This window comes from Acomys minous, assembly GCF_964271855.1.
Source record: "Acomys minous genome assembly, chromosome: 18".
NCBI classification, from domain to species: domain Eukaryota; kingdom Metazoa; phylum Chordata; class Mammalia; order Rodentia; family Muridae; genus Acomys; species Acomys minous.
Genome location: NC_140501.1, coordinates 33,164,061 through 33,182,465, shown reverse-complemented (window position 1 = coordinate 33,182,465; position 18,405 = coordinate 33,164,061).

The window sequence follows — 18,405 nt, the reverse complement described above, 5'->3', positions numbered from 1 at the left end:
CTGAATCAGAAGATGCCAGACCTAGGATAGTAAGCACTCGGTTTTGGTTCATCACTCATGTTCAGGCAAATGTTCTCACAGAAAGGTCAGGGCAAGGCTAGGATTCTTTCCTTTCATTGGGAGGCCTTTAACCTTTATGCATAATTTTCTATAGACATTACTCCTTATGTCTCAACTATTTCCTTTGGAGATAGATAGTATCATTATTCAGAGTTAACAAATGAGAAACTAGAAGTTAAGAAAAGTTGAATATGTTTTCTAAGAATGCACAAGTTATGACTAGTAGATACAAAACTGGAGTCTATACTTTCTATTGAATATTCTACTCTTGTCTTAGTTCCCCAAAGACCAAAAATGAGAGTTTTTTATTAAAATAGTCTGAATTGTATCTGAGAAGCAAAAGAATTGCAAATGTCAAGGACTCAGTGCCTTACATAGATAAGCAATAGACAGTTTAATAGACAATTAAAGCAGCTGATAGAAATGGCAGAAAACAAACAAACTAAACAACAACAACAACAAAAAACCCACCAACACCTAAGAAACCAAAATGGGTCAAGTTTCTATATGGCACATTTTCATGATAATTACCTGGAATTCTCATCATTTGACTATGAAATGGTTTGTGGCATTGATAGCAGATACAGTATTTTAGGGCTTCACCTTGCTTTAGGTGTCTCATTCTTCACACTCCTGGGATGAAACACATCAAATGCACTTGTCTTTAGAGATGCATAGGAACTTTGAGCCTATACAGAAATATAACTGTTACCATGATGTGAAGCTTTCAACCTGGCAGGTGATACCTTGATTTTATGCATGGGTATCAGAGAAAAATTAAACTTAACACCATAAAGCCGAAGGAAATGCTAATGAGAAGTTATTACCCCATAATATCTGCAAAGCTTTGCCGGGCTTTGAGGGGAGCAGAGAGGTGGACATGATCCCTCTCCAGGTTATAATGGCTTTAAGAGGGCGACTAAAGCATGCTCTTGGGAGAAAATTGCTTCTCAGTACAAGGTTAATTGCCACATTGAGGACACTGACAGCAATGACATAGACAAGAACAGAGAAGCAGATGGTTTTGGAAACCCTGCTCTTTACTTGAATGGAGGAGGAAATAAAAGGCAATGTATCATGGGATACTTCCATGGCTCTGTATATATTTTCTTCTGTTTCAGAATAAGGAGATTTTTTTTTCTTAAAAAAAGGAAGGATCTCAATATCCCTGGCTGGCCTGGAACTTTCTATATAGACCAGGCTGGCTTGTAATTCACAGAGATTAATTTGCCTCTGTTCCCTATGTGTTGAGAAAAAGGCACATTTTACCATGCCTGGCCTAATAAGAAGAATTCTTAATTTGGCAGATTTCAAACACACTGTATATTTCCAGTGTTCATTCTGAACTTGCAAACAATAGGGGCCCTAAAATTAGTCCATCATATTCAAAGTGAAGTGCTTTTGAATCTTTCTAGATTGATATGGGATAACATATGGGAATTTATTACTTTTTATCATGATCGGCTACAATCTGTGAGGGCCACCTTGACAAAAATTTGTCCCGTTCTCTTTAAATAGAATGCCAGATAGAATTGGCCGTCCTTCATTGAAAATGAATTCAAAGTGTGCATAACTACTGTGAGGGCTACATTTACGTTACATATTCTTTCTGAAACAGACAGAACTAGCATATGTAATAGCATTGCAGTAATAAAAAAGTATGGGTATTTAGCATAAAAGCATACATTTATGGAATACTACCTTGGGCCAAGAACTGTTTTTCCTTAATGCATATTAACTAATTTTATTCACCCAACAACCCTTTTAGATGGATGTTACTGTTTTACTTCTTTTATAAATAGTAAATAAAGACACACAAAAGTTAAGGGTTGCCTACATTACAGAATAATTATATACTAGAGGCCAGGATAGAATATGGTGAATTTGTTTTTTGCCTCTCTAGACACAAACTATTCTATATCTTTTATTATTATTATTATTGTTATTGTTATTATTATTATTGCAATAGGTTACCTGACCAATGAGTTTATTAATTGACAGTCAATTAATTTATTTGGATAACTGTTGATGTTTTTTCTCCTACCTGGAAGAAGCATTCCAGAGTGTACAGCATTGGGGTGTCCACATAGTAAATATGGCAGAAATCTACATGGCAGAAGAAGCTTTGAAGTCCATTTTGCAAGGCTTCTCACAAAACACATAACTAGCTCCCAAAGATATTATATTAACAGTCTCACTGCAAGGAAAAGAGTATCTTTCTAATGCTTACACTTTTCGAATCTGCTTTTGATGAAGTATCATAAATGTATGTGCGAGGATACAACACATGTATGTGTTGTATTAGCACAGTTCTGATAGCCTCGCCACACTCATCTCTGTGGGATATCCAACAGAACAGGGAAATTCTAGATTCAGTAAATTGGTTTTCTTTCTGGGGACAGCAACTACTAGTCATGGTATCTTTGGTGATTATTTAATTATTTTTATTTCATTATATTTTGGCTATATGTAAAATATGGGCAAGTCTGATTCCACAGATTTCCTGAAGGTTGAGTTTATTAACATATGGGTGATTAGTCAGGCACAGTGGTGCACACCTGTAATACAGCACTCAGGGAGGCAGAGGCAGGTAGATTTCTGTGAGTTTGAGGGCAGCCTGGTCTGCAAAGCAGGTCCAGGAAAGCCAAGTCTACACAGAAAAAAAAACCCCTGTATTATAACACCAAAAAAATTTATACATATGAGTGCTCATTACGCAGTAGCTTGCATACTCTGTGGGCAGAGACAGCAATAAGAATATGAGAAGATGCACTTCAAGTGGGATAGTTGTTCTCATGCTAATGTGTATTTATGGAAAATGGTCAAATGATCACAAATATCCGCAACTTTACTTTATAATAAAAAATGGCTAAATGGACTTGATTTGGTTTCTAAATCATCTTGTGAATGCTAAGATTATAGGAGGTGCTTATGATCACATCAGACTAGATATTTTATTTTCATATATATATATATATGTATATATATATATATATATATATATATATATAACTGAACATTTTAGTTCAAAATATATCACTCTGTTCTGCTTTTAATTTCTTCCCATCTTGACCTATAAGGTGACTATGGAACTTAGAAATGATAAATCTCCATTATTATAGCTACAACTTGTATTAGACTGTGTACTATGGAATATATGCTTATTAAATGATTATGTAACAATTGAGAAACTAATTTGAAATACTCAGCACAGTCATCAGTGAACTATGGTATTATATTGAAAATCTAAGCCTAACATTTTAGTGCTAAGACATTCATAGAAACTTCCTGGGCTGAAAGGAGAAATACTTTGGGTATTGAGTTTTCCTTATACTTTAGGAAAATAGTTTTTATACGTATATTTACATGTAAATAATATGGTTAGCTTTTGGCTGTGAACTAATCTGCCTTTTTGGAATCATACTAACATAACTAATGACCCCATTTCTAGGAAAACAGACTGTTTCTATTATTTAACTTAAATTGCCACTATATTTTGTTGACAGTGGAATCAGTGACCATCCTGTTTGTAGTGTATTTGATGCAAATGTTTAACCACAGAGTTGTGCTCCAAGAAGTAAACAAGTCTCTCCCTGTGTGAGTCTCTTCCTCTCTCTTTCTGTGTCTTGGTCTGTGTGTGTGTGTGTGTGTGTGTGTGTGTGTGTGTGTGTGTGTGTGTGTGTGTGTTTGCATGTGTGTATGTGTGTGTGCGTGTGTGCATGTGATTGTATGTTGAGGCAAGATTTCACAGGCTGGCCTTGAACTGGCTATGTAATAGGATGACATTGAACTTCTGATATTCCTGCCTCTTTGTCTGAAGTGCTGGGATTACAGTGCAGTTGCTCATGGTGCTGTTGCTCAGACCTATGGCCTTCTGCCTGCTATGCAAGCACTGTACTAAGTGAGCTATATCAATAACCTCAAGATTGTATTCTTTATACAGTAAAAGAAAAAAATAGAAAAGAAAAAGGTTACTTAAGAAGAAAATATCTCTATAATTCTAGTCTAGCCTAGCTATGATGACTATAAAGTCTGTGATTGCTTATGTATATTTTGATATCTTAAAATAGGGCCTTTGAAGGAAAAAGTCTCCAGCTTCATTATCCTCTTCGAGAACTATCTCTCAATTAGCAAGATGAGGATCCGTTATTTTCCTCATGGTTTTCTCCTGTGTCCCATTACCTTTGCTCCACTTGTGCTGAAGAGAACACTCAGAGATTTGTGGCAGTCTGCTGAAAATTTTATAACCTGAATTGACTTTTCAGGTTCAGGCAGCAACACCTAAGATATTAAACTGACACTTCTGTATCTCCCAGTGCTCCTGGTACACATCTGCTATTCATTTCTACAGTTTATATAATGGATATTTTTTTTAAGTCACAAGGGTCTACAGAAAGATGTCACTGACAGAATTCCCGAAAAGATGAGTTAAGGGATAATACATGCTTCAGGATTGCTGCAAGTCTTTGATGATGCCTGCAGTCTAAATACCAGGAGACTTCTCCATCACTGTCAGGCTGTTTTTCAGTCTGGCTTCAATGATGGTGAAGAATTTAAATAGAAGAGACATGAATCACTACAGAAATGAAAGACGGAAGTGGAGGTGATGTGCCTTAGACATACTCTAGAAGCAAGTATTTGAAGGAGAAAGTAGAGCCATACTATGGTCTAAATGTCTTCTTCTATTTTGTTCACACATTGGTAAAATTTAGACAAGGTCAGTTTCCCAGACAAGACTTCAGAAGACATTTGAAGCTATAATGAAAGACCATAGTTAAAAGGAAAAGGTGTAGAAATTACATCATCAGACACCTGAATAAGGGAAGTGAATAGAATGATGGCAAACATTAGAGTTTTTTTTTTCTTCACTAGTTACATGTCCTTGGACATGTTATATAATCCTTGATTTCAGTTTTCTCACCTATAAAACAATAATAAAAAATACCTCAGAGATTTGTTTTCGTAATTCAATAAAATTACTTTGACAATGGATACTCTTTAAAAAACTCAAGATATTTTAATCATTATTTCAAAGTTGAATTCCAATTTTTGTGTCTAAAATGAAGAAAGCTGCTCGTGAATCTGCCCTAATTTATTAGAAGAGTTGGAGGGAAGAAATATCACCACTGAGTCACTGCATGACTCTGCAAAAAGAAGAGAAAAAAAATCTTATATTATGTCGGAGGAATCCATTGTCAAAGTCTGATTTTATTTGGACAAGTAACAAACATTAATATCAACAGAACTGTTAGAATAGGATTTGGTTTGGTGCTAAAAAAATCCTATCAATTCAGTTTGTTTCCTAGCATGTGACACAGACAATGCAGTGTAGCTGAATGACATTGAAGAGGCTACCAATTTGAGGGCAGGTTTTCTGAACATCTTCATTGACAAGCTGATCACGCAATGTCAGAAGATTCAGGAAGTCAAAGTTTCACAGGATGCTAAAATATTACTTGTCTCTCTGTTCTTCATTCATAATGGTACAAAGTCATGCACCAGAGGCTATATGATATGTGATGCTGAAATTAATCTTGCTCTTCTATTTCAACCAAGATATATATAAAAGTCATTTCAAAAATCTTATGCTATGCCATTGCACTCATTGACTTCTTGATTTATTTTGGATTTTAAAGAACTTTTTAAATATAGAAACTTGCTATTTGTTTTACATGTGTTATTATTATTTTTTAAAGGATAAAATAAGTTTAAACCTCTCTGTTGTAACATATATTATGAAAAATTCTGAGATACATAGTTCTTTTATGCAATAACTCCTCTGGTTTCTCAGTAATTCTTAAAAGGGTAGTGTGGTCATAGACTCATGTTTTGAGAACTTGCAGTCAGATATCTCCAGATACAGGATAAATAGTTATAGATGCTTCTAAATAGGGGAGAAAACATAGAGGCAGACTACTGTCTATGAAAGAATGTTGCCCAGGCCCTAGAATTTATCATTCGTGTTGGTGGTGCTTGGCATACCTCTGTGTGTGTGCTGGAGGTCACAGATAGCCCAATTTGCTCCTGATATCAACATATATCTGTCTCCTTTCTGGCACTTCCCTATCTCTGTCCTAAGTGCTATGCTTTTACTGTTTCTGTTAGGGCATTTATTGCTTCGCAGTTTGAAAATTAAGGCATAGGTACTTGGCCACTAGGTGAAAGAGGTAGGAGGTAGGAGGGACACAGATACACACACACACACACACACACACACACACACACACACACACCAATATGTATGTATATAACATTACATATAGTTATATATAATACAATATAACATATATTACATATCGTTCTTGTTTGCATGGAGCTTAAAATCAAGAGAAGAACAAGCATTTAAGGTTCAGAGCATAAATAAGTACATATTTAAAAATATGATTGGGTTATTTATGGAAGACAAAGAAACCTTGGAAATATATATTCTCTACTATCCTCCTTTAAAATACCCATGCTACATCTGTAATTTTGGATAAGTCTGCTAGGATATGAAATTCTGTACGGTCTACTAAGATAGATTGTTAAGCAAATGTTCCAGCATTCCATTACTGAACCCTTGAGATGCCCTTCCCACATAGCTCTTCAGCTTTGTTATGAGATTTGACTTGGATGATGAGATACAAAAGACAGAGATGTGAAAAGTTCATGTGCATTGGAGCCCAGACGTTTTTCACTACTAAGATCTTCTGCCACATAAAGTAGGTTGGTGCTGCTTATTCAACTGATTAGGCATAAGTCAGAGTCAATGGCCAGTGGGTTGAATAGCAATATTATGTGTCCATCACTCACCAAGAGTCCCAACGGCATGTGCTGCATGCCTGATGCCAGCCCACAGTATTAACTCGCAGTTAGAGAATGAAACATGACCTTGGATGGGTATTTCTTTCTCTTTTTACATTTTAAATTAACATCTTATTTTTATTGAAATATATATTTTTAAATACAATAATTCAGATTATAGCTTTTCCTCCCCCAGCTCCTCCCAATGCTCCTTACTTCCTCACCAACTCAAATTTATAACCATCTTTTTTTCTCTCTCTCATTAGGATACAAACTGGCATCTAAAATAAGAATAGAAACAAAATTAGATAAAATAAAAGCAAACTGACCAGAAAAGCACAAATTAAAAGCAGAAAAAAGAGCCAAAGGAAAATCTCAAAACATATAAAGAGATGCACATGTTAACCACACAGAAATTCTATAAAAACACAAATCCAGGAAACATACATATATGCAAAGGATCTGTAATGTTAAAAACAAAAACGAAAGATGACAAACTATTATGAAACAAAAATATTTCCAAAAATGACAGTCAGTTCACTAGTGTTAGGGCATCTACTGCTTGGAATGTAGCTTGGCTTTAAAAATGATGTGTATACTCATTTGTGTCCCCTTTGCTACACTCTGGGACCCCATCAGGCCTACATCTAAGCATGCTAGCAAATGCTGTGACTTGGAATGCTCACTAGTCCTGCTTTGTTTAGAAGGCCTTGTTTCCTTGGTGTCCTGCTTTCTCACTGGCTATTAAAATCTTTCCACCTCCTTTTCCAGAGTTCCCTAGGCCCTCAGTGGAGGAGTAGATGAGGCCATCCCACTTAGGACTGAGTTTTTCTAGGTCTTTTACCCTGAACACTATCCAGATGTAGGTCTCTGTATTTATTTCCATATACTACAGTTTAAGGAAGCTCCTCTGATAATGGATGAGAAAACATTGATCTATGATTATAGCAGAATTTTGTTAGTGCCTTTAGCAGAACAATAGTCTTTGGTTTTCTCCTAGGTCCCTGGCTTATCCTGTCCCAGGTTCTTGGCTACCTAATCAGTGTCAGGAATGGGCCTTAATTCAAATCAGATATTTGTTGGTTGATACCACAAGCTTAAGCAACTATTGCACTAGGGCATCTTGCAGGCATATCACTATTGTCAAAGAGTTGGGGTTTGTCTTTCTCCTTTGGTAGTAGACAGAATGTCTTCTAGTAACATGAAGGCTAGTTGGTAGAGCTCAAGGTTTGACACTGGCACCAGATCTACTTCTATGTGTCTAATGAGTTGGGTAGATGTTGACTTAATCAATTGGACCTTATAGTCAATTTATGGAGAGCAACTGGTAGCCTTGGCAATAGTCTGGGCTTTTGGGGTGCCCATGGAGCCCCATTGGCAAGCAACCTGATTAGATGTAACTCATTCCTGGTATTAGGATCAAACCCTTAGCCAAACTAACTAAAAGGCAGAGAAACAGTACCCAAATTAACAAAATCGGAAATGAAAATGGGGACATAACAACAGACACTGAGGAAATTCAAAGAATTATTAGGTCTTACTTCAAAAGCCTGTGCTCCATAAAGTTGGAAAATCTAAATGAAATGGATAATTTTCTTGATAGCTACCACTTACAAAAGTTAAATCAAAATGAGGCAAACAATTTAAATAGGCCTTAAATAATATAAGAAAATAGAAGGAGCCATTATATGCCCTTTGCCCACTTTAGGTCAGATGGTTTTAATGCAGAATTCTATCTGACATTCAAAGAAGAGCTAATACCAATAGTCCACAAGTTATTCCATAAAATAGAAACAGAAGGAACATAGCCAAACTCATTCTATGAGGCCAAAGTCACCCTGATACATAAACCACACAAAGCCTCATCAAAGAAAGAGAATTTCAGACCATTTTCCCTTACAAACATTGATGCAGAAATTATTCAATAAAATGCTCATAAACTGAATCCAAGAATACATCAAAAATATCATCTACCTTGATCAAGTAGGCTTGATCCCAGGGATGCAAGGATGGCTTAACATACAAAAATCTATCAAAGTAAACTTCCACATAAACAAACTGAAGGAAATAAAAACCACATTATAATCTCATTAGGTGCTGAAAAAGCCTTTGAAAAAATCCAACACTCCTTTGTGACAAAAGTCTTGGAGAGATCAGTAATACAAGGCACACACCTAAACACAATGAAGGCAATATGTAGCAAGCCAATAGCCAACATAAAACTAAATGGAGAGAAACTTACAACAATTTCACTAAAATCAGAGATAGGACAAGGCTGTCTACTCTCTCAGTATCCTTTCAGTATACTATTGAAGTTCTAGCTAGACAAATAAACAATTAAAGGAGATCAAGTGGATACAAATCAGAAAGGAAAAAGTCAAAGTATCTCTAGTTGTTGATGATATGACTATATATATATAGTCATATATATATGGTTACTCCCAAAATTCTGCCAGAGAACACTTATAGAAGACAAACACCTTTAGCAAAGCGGCTATATAAAAATCAGTAGCAATAGCTGAGGTTTCTCATACTGGGGAAAATAGACCCTGAAGTGGCCACTTCCTGTAGCTAGCGGGGAAGTTCCAGTGGAGGGAGAAGGGTACCATCAGATACACAAAACCTTCTACCCAGCCCATAAAGACCACCAGTGACACTACAAATATACTCTGCTATTCCTGCAGACAGAAGGCTAGCCTAACAGTCATCTGAGTGGATTTACCAAGCAGCTGATGGAAACAGATGCAGATACCCACAGCCAAACACTAGGCACAGCTTGGGGAATCTTATGGAAGAGGGGGAGGAAGGATTGAAAGAGCCAGAGAGCCACACACACACACACAAAACCCTACAAAATCAAGTAACCTTGATTGATAGGGGCCCAAAGAGACTGAACTAGCAAGCAGAAAGCACTCAGGGGCCATTTCTAGCCCTCGCCCCCAGATATGTAATAGATGTATAACTTGGTCCTCTTGTGAGACCTCTAACAGAAGGAGCAGGGTCTGTCTCTGCCACTGCCTTTGGATTCCTTTCCCCTAACTGGACAGCCTTGCCTAGCCTCAATAGAAGATGATCCCAGTTCTATTTGATATGCTAAGGCAGATTGACACCCAAGGGAGGTCTCCCCTTCTATGAGAGGAAAGGGAAGGGGCTTAGGGGGAGGGAGAACAGGTTGAGGGGGCACTGGGAGGAGAGGAGAGGAAGTGAGTGGAAAAGACTGGGAGAAGAGGAGGGAGAGGAACTTACTGGGATGTAAAGTAAATACATAAATTAATGAAAAAAACTGTATCAAAAAGTTATTTTCTGTGCTTTTGACCTCAGCTTCTTTTCCTTCCTCTATTTCTATTAATCTTAGATTTGGTGTTTTCATAGTGTTCCAGATTTCCTGGATGTTTCCTTCCTGGATTTTTTACATTTAACTTTTTCTTAACTGCGGTATCCATTATGTCTATGTTTTCTTCAATACCAAAGATTCTCTCTCTCCCATCTCTTGTATTTTGTTGGTGAGACCTGTCTCTGTGGTTCCTCTTTGAGTTCATAGATTTTTCAATTTTAGTTTTACTTCACTTTGGGCTTCCTTTCTTCCTTTCTCTTTTTGTTTATTAAATTTCATTATTCAGATTACATCCTGATTGTTATCCTCTCATTTATATCTTTCCATTCTTCCTTCCCTCCCTCTTTCACCCTGTTTCCCTTCCATAGACCTGTGACAGAAGGGAGCCTCCTCCCCCACCATAGGATCACAGTCTATTGGGTCTCATCCAGATAGCCTGTTCCCTTTCCTCTGAGAGCCAGCAGGCTTTTTTTTTATTGATTCTATTTTGTCTTTCTTATGTTAAACAACTTTATTTCTTTCCACTCTTGGTATTCTATTAGATTTCTTTAAGGGACTATTCATTTCCTCGTTAAGGACCTCTATCCTATTCCTAAAGTCTAAAGTCCTCATTTTGTGCAGCAGTTGCTTTTCTCAGGGCCTATTGCGGTAGGGTTGCTGGACTCTAGTGGAGACATACTGTCCTGGCTGTTGTTGGTTGTGTTTTTATGCTGGCATCTAAGGATTTGGGATTGGGAAGATCATAATTCTAGATGCTGGTATCTGATTCTGTCTTTTCTGGGTGGATTTTTCTGTTTTTTCATTTTTTGTTGCTTTCTCTGGGTTTTAAGACTGTCTTAGCTGTGGGTTACCTGGTTGGAGTGCTTCTCAGTATCTACCAGGCCTCTGAGGGTCCTAGGTAGAACTTGTTTCTAGGTATAGGGAACTGAGCTTCAGGAAAAGGGACTGGCTGGAAGGGCTGAACTTGCCAGGATGATATATATGTAAAATGAACAGGGAATAGAGGCACAGAGGGGAGAGAGGCTCCTGCTGGTAGTCTGCTACAGGTCAGGGGATATGAGATGTGAATGTGAATTAGAATTAGAGGATGGACAGTGAAAAATCTCCTACCAAACTCGCTGGCCTGCATTACCAGTGGATTTGCAGGTGGAGATGTCTCATGTGCTGGTAGGTAAGACAAAGGGATGCGTGAGGATGGAATGCTGTAGGAGAGGATCTGTATGGTTCCCTGGGAGTAGGACAGCCTGGTGTTTCAACCACCTACTAGTAAAAAGCTAGCGGTTTGAAAACATAGTGGCTTCAAACAACCATCTCACTTTTGTTCATATATTCTCAGATTATCAGACCTGAAAAGTCTTGTTATCATCATTTCTTCTTTCTAGAATTCTTACTTATTGTATGTTCCTTTTCATGGATTCTTTAATGAGTCTTCTTTCTGATATTTTCAGAAACATCTAGTTTATCCTTATATCTATCTTATATTCTGAGTTCTTGATTTGGAAGAGTTCTTTAATTTTTAATTGTTTTGAACACTTTTTATTTTGTTTTGTCTTGCTTTGTTATTTTGGATTTTTCAAGATACAGTTTCTCTGTGTAGCCTTAGCTGTACTGGAATTTACTCTGTAGATAGAGATTGCCTCAAACTCAGAGATGTGTCTGCCTCTGCCTCACAAGTGCTGGGATTAAAGGTGTGTACCACTACTACCCTCTGAAAGCTTGTTTACAGTTCCTTGATTTTGTCTTGTAGATGCAATGTCTGATATATTATTACTTTCTCTGCGTATGTTAATTGTAGTATATCTAGTTATTTCTTGTCACTTTCTTTATTTTAATCCTTTTGCATGCTTTGCTTATTGGTCCTTATGTTTCTGTTAAAAGCATCCTTTAACTCTCATTTCTAGGACCTCTTTAAGATTGAATACCAATTGGAGGGAGGAGGTAAGTACTAGAGGAAAAGTTTTCTGAGAAGTTGGCAGAGTCTCCAATACTAGGCAGCATTCTCTCCAAAGTTTCTGCACAATTTGCTTCCTACTCATCCAAGCCCATCATCTTTTTAGGATTATTTGGATAGCTATATTCAGTGGCATAACTATTTTTATAGCTGCAGCAAAGGGTACATAAATTATCCTATCATTCATATTGTTCACAAACCCATGATAATCTTACTTGATTCCTGTTTTTCTGTATGCTTAGTGCCCAAGAGTTGGGAATTTCTCTAACTTATATGTTTCAGAATCTATTCCTACTTCTTGTTTTGATGGATGCAGGATGTTTTTTTTTTTATCTCCTTGAAAATACCTAAGGAAGCATCTTCATGGCATGGTTTGTTTTGGGTTCTTGATTTCAGAAGATGCTAACTTTGCTCTGTTGCTTCTGGGCTTGTGCATGATGAAACAGATCATTATTTTGGAGAAAAGTCTTAGATCTCATGGTGTACCAGAACTAGAGAAGGGCAGAAAGGGAGCATACCAGGACAGGATATCTTCTTCAGTGGCATGCCTCTTTTATGTGACAGACTTTTCCTATGAAAACACAACTAATACACACATCGACTAACTCCAAAGTAATGATTGTACCAAAGTCCAACTTGGTGCACCAATGAGATTTTATTGGGGTTCAATAGCCAAAGTATGGGTGAGAATATACTCTTAAGACCAGAGATGTATCAAAGGGAGCTGTATCACTGAAAAGCCAGCCCCAAGATGGGTGATGGCTCATTCTTGGTTCTCTGCAGGAAATTTCAGAAAGTTCCTCAAGTTGGAGAATTCTCTCAGCAGCTCAAATGCTCATCTCCCATAGCAGTTGGTTGTTGATACATTAATGGTAGAGTGGGTCCTGGTCCCCCTTATAAGTGTCTGCTTTCTCAGAAGTTTGAAATTTGTTCATATTCTGCATCTCATAAGCCTTTCCATTCTTTCTGATGGGAACATTACAGATTGGAGGAAATTGCTACACATCAGCATGTACAATCCTACTTCCCCCAACTAGAGACCAAATCCCAATAGCCCATCATCTGTGAAGTCATCAGTAGACTTATCAGTGGTGCTGTTAAGACACGCATTATCTAGTCAGCTCTTCAAAGCTGTGTAGGCTAGCAGCCAACATCTAAGCCCTTTGGTGTATCTCCTGGAACTTTAGAAGCCCTTTACTTACTTTTAATGTAGATGTTGACCAATTTGTGGGATTTTAAATTTCTTTTTTTGACTTTTATAAAATCTTATTAATTTATTCATATTACATCTCAATGGTTATCCCATCCCTTGTATCCTCCCATTCCTCCCTCCTTCCCATTTTCCCATTACTCCCCTCCCTTATGACTGCGACTGAGGGGGACTTCCTCCCCCTGTATATCCTCATAGGGTATCAGGTCTCCTCTTGGTAGCCTGCTATCCTTCCTCGGAGTGCCATCAGGTCTCCCCATCCAGGGGACATGGTCAAATATGGGGCACTAGAGTTCCTGTGAAAGTCAGACCCCACTCTCTACTCAACGGTGTTTAACTCTGACCTTTTCCCTCTGTTTTCTGAAGTGCCTAGTTTTCTCTATTCCTTGATAGGTCTGGTGTTCCAAGGCAAACCATCTGCTTATTGTCAATAGCAATATCTTTTGACAGATTTGACCTTCTTCTGCTCTGCAAATATACTCACCATTGCTACGTGAGTTCAATCTATACTCCATAGTTAGGAGCTACAGTTCATTCTAGTGTTACTGAAGGCTGAGTAGTATTTTCCTTTGTTTTATAATTGGAGGATGGCTTTTAAGAAGAGGGCATAACAACTTCATACTAAAGCCAGTTTTGTTAATTATATTTTATTGATCATAAAATTAGTCCCAGAGCATACTTATAAGCCTTCCTGATCTGATCTGTTCCCACCTGCCCAACTTTCAGATTATGCACTTTTATAGGCAATTTAATCACACATACTCTGAATTCCAGATTTATTGTTAACATTTGTCTGAACAAATTGTGTTCATTCTTCGGAGCCTTTATTAGTCCATCTGGCTAAGGATGCCCATGAAACTAACTCCTATGCAATGTGTTTTATGAAGAGGAGTACACAGTCAATTTTTTCCATATTCACAGTAGACAACTAACCGATTTGCCAGTGATCAACTTTGAAATCAGTCATTTCTCTGTATGTGTCTCCAAGTAGATAGAAATCTTTGTGGGTCATGAACTAATTATTTTTATGTTTCCTCCACTGTAAGAAGGTTTTAATGCTTATCAAATAAAAAGTACATGAGTTGAAAATATTGAAAGCTTATCCTATTCCAGGAGAATATCCTTATATTCTCCTGGAAAATGGATTGTTAATTTTAGACAGAGTCTTTCTCTGTAGACCTGGTTTTCTACAGCTAGCTATTCAAACCAGGCTGACTTCAAGCTAACAGAGATCTGTCTGCCTCTGCCCCTGAGTTCTTGAACTAAAGGCATGCACTGGCACACTCAGCAGGAGGGTGGCTTTCCCCCTGTATGCAGATTAATGTTCATGAATCAAGTTAAAAATGATCTTCAGGATTTTTTAGAGTTATTAAATTTAAGTACCCTTAACTGTCATAGATAATTCTATGTATAATTTCTGTCCTGTGTTATTCAAAATAAATGTGATTGTGGCCAATTTTTTTTCCTCCTTTATTAATTTATTCTTGTTACATCTCAATGGTTATCCCATCCCTTGTATCCTCCCATTCTTCCCTCCCTCCCAATTTCCCCTTATTCCCCTCCCCTATGACTGTTCCTGAGGGGGATTACCTCCCCCTCTATATGATCATAGGGTATCAAGTCTCTTCTTGGTAACCTGCTGTCCTTCCTCTGATTGCCACCAGGTCTCCCCGTCCAGGGGACATGGTCAAAGGTGAGGCACCAGAGTATGTGAGAAAGTAATATCCCACTCTCCACTCTACTGTGGAGAGTGTTCTGTCCATTGGCTAGATCTGGGTAGGGGCTTAAGGTTTACAGCCTGTATTGTCCTTGGCTGGTGCCTTAGTTTGAGTGGGACCCCTGTGCCCAAATCTGAGTATAATTTTATTAAAGCTATTTAACTTGTTGCATTATAACATAGATTTAGAAATAGTATACAGTTTTAACTATTAGATTCTTATTCACTAATGGTTTATAAATATTGGTTTTCTTTGACCAGGTACATATTACATTGTTAATTCTCCATTGTTTATTACAATACTCTGTAGTTCATCTCTAGTACCTGTGGCAGTGCCTAACACACACTAGAGGTTCAGTATATATTTGCCAAATAAGCAGCTTTTTGGTAACCCTGAGTGCAGGCTTTTCGTGCTCCACAGTATCAGAGTAAAGTGGTTTAGAAAGGCTGAGATTGCTTTTCAAACATCTTGAGGGTGGTACAAGCTGAAAGGAAAGGGTAGAGACTTAGCCTCAGGACCCTGAGAGCTTATCAAATTCAAACACAGGGAGATTTATCTACCAAGCTCAAATATCTCACTTGGAGATATGACAGAAGGCTTAGATTTCCTATGCTGAACAATTACTTCACTTAAGAAGTTGCCTCTTTAAATTCCAAATAAACGCATTGGGAGGGTGACAGATTTGCACATTAAAAGTTATTGCCTCATTAGCACAGATGGTGTGCTCTAACCTAAGCGGTTGCTTCTTACTAGTTTGTAGGAATCTCACTTGCCTTAAGGAAGATGAAAACTCCCATACAGAGGCAGAGCTGGGGGAGGCGGGAGGCCTGGTTCAGGTCTGAGATGCCTCCTTGATCATGAATGTAGAGGGGCAATGGAGTAGACCAACGTATAGGAGTAGGCAGCATGCATTTTATGCAGAGTGCTACAGTTTCTCTTAAAACTTCTTTTAAAAAATTGCTAGCCATTTATTCTTTCAATGAAAGTGCAAATGATTGAAGTTTGAGGGTTATTTGGAAAAAATGGAAGTGTGGAAAGGGTCATTATTTCTGATGATAGTCACTATTTTTTAGAAACATATTTCCTTCCATAATTATGTACTTCTACACAATAAACCGAATGCCTCAAGCTAATTGTCATGGAATCATATTATGTGTGACTTTTCCTTTTATTTTTTTTATTTTTATTTTTATTTTTTGTTTTTTTTTTGTTTTTTTCTCTATTTTTTTTCCTCCTTTATTAATTTATTCTTGTTACATCTCAATGGTTATCTCATCCCTTGTATCCTCCCATTCTTCCCTCCCTCCCAATTTCCCCTTATTCCCCTCCCCTATGACTGTTCCTGAGGGGGATTACCTCCCCCTCTATATGCTCATAGGGTATCAAGTCTCTTCTTGGTAACTTGCTGTCTTTCCTCTGAGTGCCACCAGGTCTCCCCGTCCAGGGGACATGGTCAAAGGTGAGGCACCAGAGTATGTGAGAAAGTCATATCCCACTCTCCACTCTACTGTGGGGAGTGTTCTGTCCATTGGCTAGATCTGGGTAGGGGCTTAAGGTTTACCGCCTGTATTGTCCTTGGCTGGCGCCTTAGTTTGAGCGGGACCCCTGGGCCCAAATCTGCCTATGACTTTTCCTTTTAAATGTGGCTTGTGGCGTTGATGCCATGATTAATTTACTTTTGCTGCTCCAAGTGTTTTGTCCACTGACTAGTAAGTTGCAACCCCTGAAAAATATGTAGAAATGAGTGAAAAGAACAGTAACCATAGAGAGTCTTGAGAAAAAAAATGGACATCTCGTTTTGTGAATCTGAATAATCTGTCGTGTTTGTGAATGACAAGGCATGGTAAGGACTTCTGAGTCTGCTCTTCAAATAAGAACATACATACAGAAGAGGCTGCACAACTGTTTGGCACAAGTGATCGTGAATGGGGGCGCTAAGACAGGAAACCTATCACCAGAAAAAAGATTGATTCCAACAAGGAACACAAACTGTTCTGTATTTAGGGGTAACTTTTTAAAAAATATTTCAATCTTTTTTTATTAACCTTTATGAAATTCAATACACAGTTTTCTTTTCTTATATATTTGGAAACCAAAATCTATAAGCAAAAGATCAGTAAGTTAAAAAGTGCCCAGACAACGTATTGAGACTGTAGAGGCTCTGTGAATACTGCCACCATCGCTCTCTGTTCATAAGTGTACGATTCCTGTTGTGTCTGGAATGCACTGTTTCTTTGGTGTCTTCCATCCCTACTGGCTGTTTACAATCTTTCTGCTGCTTCTTTCACAAACTTCCTTGAGCTCTGAATGGTTAGCATATTTTCTTTAAGGCGAATGAAGTGTTTTAGTCCACATAATTTTTCTCTTGTTGACCTTTCTTCCTATAGTGCCAACAACTTTGTGCATGCTTACATATATGCATTTATGTGTGTATGTGTGTGTGTGTGTGTATGTGTGCATGTATGTGAATATTTGGAGGCCAGAGCTCATTGTCATGGTTCTATATTGTGTGTTCCATACCTAACATTTTGAGATAGGACCCCCTCAATGAACCATGAGCTCACCTACTTGGTGAGATTAGCTGGACAGCAAGCCCCTGTCTCTCCTTCATCAGCTCTGCCATGACAGACATCTATTATGGCTACTCTGGTTTTTCACATGGGGGCGAGGGATTGAACTCAGATTCTCATGTTTGTGTGGCAGGAATTTTGCAGACTGAATCATCTTCCCAGTTCTTATTAGCAACTTTTCATGCAGTAAGTAATAGCAGCCCCACATGATGTGTATGATTGCCTGAACATGATCACATAGACTGCCACTTTTAGTTCTTAAACTATACAGGAGTACAGTATTATACTGATATTCCTGAATTACTATGCCTTTGTAAAACATATCTGAGTGACCATCAGCATAGGCAGCAGCAGCTGCACTCAGTGTTTTCCTGAGCTATGTGAGAATACAGACGCAGGGTGATTGCCTAGCAACAGGCAGCCTTTTCCTATATTATTTTTTCAATATTTTATTAGATATTATTTAATTTGTCGAGAGAGGTATGTTGTATCTAGGGAGACAGAAAAAAATCACTGCCTTGCAAAGCTGAAAATAAATGAGATCGAGGAAATAAAACAAAAGAATGATCATTAAGAAATCAGAAAGCTGTTGAGAAAATTGAGTGCACGATGCTGTCATAAAGATTTGAAATGCTGCAACAGAAGGTTTTTTTTTTTTTAATTTTTATAGCTCTCTTCATTCTGAAAGGTCATGGCAATAAGAGAGATGAAGGGTTATCCTTATGGTATCTAATAATTTAAGACACTGTAAACAAATAAATCCTGTGATAAGGAAATGT